The sequence below is a fragment of the Pelophylax lessonae genome (genome assembly GCF_965119305.1).
Source record: "Pelophylax lessonae genome assembly, chromosome: 13".
Lineage (NCBI taxonomy): Eukaryota > Metazoa > Chordata > Amphibia > Anura > Ranidae > Pelophylax > Pelophylax lessonae.
In genome coordinates this window covers 36,120,726-36,124,984 of record NC_138780.1, presented here as the reverse complement: position 1 = coordinate 36,124,984, position 4,259 = coordinate 36,120,726, and positions in this window count along the sequence as shown.

Here is a 4,259-nt window from a genome sequence, read left to right as displayed (position 1 = left end):
TGTAGATTAGACAACTTGTGTGATCTGTGTTTGACTTCCTGCCCTTCTCATGTATATATATTCTGTGTATTGAACATCCTGTCCTTTGCTGGTCACAGCGGGGCTGATTTTAAAGTTTAGCAGCTAAGAGAACATGTGCAGAAATGTCCAACTGGGTTTATTCCTGTAAATCAGTTATTCCCAACCTGGGATATACAGCAGTAAAGTTAGGGGTACATAAAGATTTTTTGAAAATGGTGGAAAAAAGACTATTAGGAACTTTGCATTTAAAGATACTTAATCAAAGGATTCAAACTTATATTATCATTATATAATAAAAAAAGTATGCAATGAAATTCCCCCTTACTCCACATAAAAACAAACTACATATATAAAATGCATTACCACCAACATACTAAAAAAAAACAAAATAACAATGCTAGCCTAAATTAAAGTGGAACTCCACTCTCTTAATCAACATTGACTATTTTTAATCCTCATGCTGTTAGCATTAGTAAATAGATAAGAAAGTAAATCTTATTTACTTGTTTTAAACTTTTTCTTTTACATTTCTTCAGTTACTTCCTGGTTCCCAAGCTTACGCTAATGATGTCATCCATTCCAGGAGTGTTCAGATGGGGAGGAGGTTTTCTCGGCTAAGCACACCCTCCTGCCTGCATGCCCGAGCTAAGGGCAGATAGATTCCAGGAAGGAAATGCTGCATTAATAATCAAAAAGTGATTTTGCAGCAAAATAAAGCATGGGGAGATTGATGGATGGGTGGATTTTCTTTGAATAGTAAAAATAAATTGAATAGCATTTTGGTTGGTGGTGCTCAAACGCAGTGTGGTTCTTCTTTAAAGAACAACATGGGGTGTAATGGAACCGCCGACCCACACTGTACTTGTGGTCTTCCGTCAGTATACGGCTTCCTTGCAGTCATGAACATATATACCAGATTTTCCCAGCCGCCCTCATACAAAGATAGCCAACAACTTAGCTCGTACAAGTTTTGGAACCTTCTCCTTTATTGAACAGTTTCACACTCAATTTATACACACAAAAGCACATCCCCCTCCTGATCAAATTACTACACACAGGCAGAGATGTATAGTAACTAAGTAGAACTACTTCACTACTGTACTTAAGTACCGAAAGGCGGTATCTGTACTTTCCTAGAGTAGAATTTTTTTCTCCTACTTCCACTTTTACTTCACTACATTTTTTCAATGATTTCAATACTTCTACTCCGATATTTTTTTTTTGTGCTGCATAGTTACTCGTTACTATTATAAAAATGACCACTGCCAGAACAGTAGATGGCAGGTTTCATGAAGTTCAAAAAATGTGTATTATCAGCGCATACAAAAATAAATGCTACTGTATGTATAAATAAAAGCTGCATTTGAAATAATAAAAAACAATATGATGTTCAAACTTTTGACTTCTTTCTTTAATAACTACATAACACAGTACTTTTACTTTCAGTACTTATGTAGCATTTTTTTTTCAAAACTACTGGTACTTTTACTTTCAGTACTTGAGTAGCAAGATTTTTAAAAAAACGACTTGCAATACTTAAGTACAAAAAATGTTGAATACTTTAGTACTTCTACTCAAGTCACTTTTTGATCGAGCACTTCCACTTCTATTCAAGTCACTTTTTGATCGAGCACTTGTACTTTTACTCAAGTATGGGTTTCGATTACTTTATACAACTCTGCACACAGGTCAGGGTTGCCTGATTACATTATCCTATGCAGATGAGATTGTATACAGAAACAGAATTAACCTAAACTAATTATCTAGCCATCCAGAAAGAACAATGTGAGGTCATTAACATTTAACAATGTGACAGGCACACTTAACACAATCCACACCCCAGCTCAATAGATAGATTACCAATGACAGTCTGTCCGTCTCGTACATGGAAACATATGGAATACAGATCTAGGTGTCACAGACTCCATGGCAACAGGCCACAGGTCTCATAGTGCAAAGTGGGATAAAATCTCCACATTTCTTGAGAGACACCGTTGACAAGTATCACTCTCACATCTGAAGCCATCAAAACCATTCTCTCAGCATCCCCCCAAGTATCTATCCCTCACTCCCAGTGATGGTGAACACCGTCACATGGGGCTCTACATATCTACCAAAAGTTTTACATATTCAAGATGAGACTTATGCAATTATAAATGTACAAAATATACACATATATTTATAAAAACAAGCTCTAAAAAAACATGGTATTCCTTCAAACCCTTGGACAATATCTGCATGTAAAAAAAATGACTATCATTTACACTTAGAATCAAGTTGGAGAGATGGTATCACAAACCTGGTTGCCAGCATCATATAATGGAAATAGTCCTTGTAGCCCAGTCTGCAGTTCCAGCATGAGAAAGAGACTTTGGGAATGTGTTACTCTGGAGACACTCCAGCCCTTCTATAGTAGAGACTGCTAGAGACTGCTGAGGACATGGTAGAGACTGGTAGAGACTGCTGACTGCTGAGGACATGGACAATTGGAGATTTTGAAGAGGAAACATTAAGGATTGTGGGGAGTGTATTTCACTAAAAAGGCTATTAATACAGGCTTGCTCTAAACTACTATTCCCAAGATAAACATTAAAGAGGAAGGATTGGAGTAGCTTTCCTTGGCTGAAAGAGGAGGAGGGCTCTATTTCTGAGGAGATGCTTGGTCTCTACATAGTGATAAGGTGCAAAGTTGTTGTTGTCGGCGCTACCACAATATTAAAATGTGTGGTTAAAAAATGTGTACTGTGCATTTTTAGTGAGCATAAAAACGGTAAGTATTCCAACCATATAATCATAAAAGTGCATATAGTGCGTTATAGTAAAACCATATATTGCATTTGATAAAACCATATAGTATCACCACTAGGATTATACAAAGTGCTTTAGTGCTGTTTGTATGTGCCAGTGCATCAAGTGCTCAGTTGTATGCCATTACATGGGAGAATATGCACCCGTGAATCCCCACTGGGTGTAAATGCTTACCGCACACTTGTAACAGGTAGCTCGATTCCCATCAGATACTGCAATACAAAATAGCCTCCATTGCGTAGTATGTAAGTTTAAGTAAGTGTTATATCCACTCACAGTTTGGGAGTTCACTTTCAGCTTACAGGGTCCGCCAGGCTGTACCGCTTCCGCGTTCCACCGGTCTGAACCACCGCTACCGGAAGTGACGTACTGACGCAATAAGCCACACCCTACGAGTTTCGTCACTACGACGTCATCTGGAGCGCTATCATCAAAAGGCTATTAATACAGGCTTGCTCTAAACGACTATTCCTAACGTAAACATTAAAGAGGAAGGATTGGAGTAGCTTTCCTTGTCTGAAAGATGAGGAGGGCTCTATTTCTGAGGAGAGGCTTGGTCTCTACATAGCTGCTGCACCTATGGAGAAGAGAGTGGAAGATCTCTACCTGGGAGCAGTGGAGAAAGAGTGGACAAGATACTAGAGCACTAGAGTGAGACATAGACTTCATAGTGCTTGCTGACAGTTAAAGAGGTGGATGCTAAGGAGCCTGGAGAAAGAGAGATCCCTTTGCTTAGTGAATTAAAGGACAACCTTTGCCTACACAGGAATGGTGAGTGGCTGTTGGCCAACCATACACTGCAAATTCACAGCAGAGGGACAGATCTTTTGGCTAGAAACACTGTGCCATTTCATAAATAAACTTTTAAAAGGTAGTGTGTTACTGATGTTGAATGTTACTGCAGTAATACCTACAGGCCCTTCTCCTCATCAAGGTTACCCAGGACGGGTCAAAGACCCACCCCAGTATTGGAGCCCCTGCACTGGAGTCTCTTTCTGCAGGACTGAACCTAGAAAAAATGCACCCTCCTGCACTGGCCTCGGACTACTTATGGACTCTCCCTCCACCTGCTGGGCACACCTCCCCAGGGATTGGTTAAAGTCCCATAAATATTCAGCCCGCCTGTCCTGCTGTCCCTCCCACTATGCTTCTTGAAGCCTCTAGAAGATGGGGGAGTAGTAGAACAGCAGCCTGTGAAACCCTGAGCAGCCCAGAGAGATCAGTCCACTCTCAACTGTTTACCTAAACCTGTTCACCCACTGAGCCCCCTCACCATCTAGTTTTACAAGAGAATGGGCAACCCTTCATCTAAAGTTTACTATTATCTCCTTTTTTTCCCCTGACAGATGCAGGCTGCTATCTCAATAAATTCACTATCTCTACCTGATATGAATCCTCATCATTATTTTTTATCCTCCCAATAATGTTGG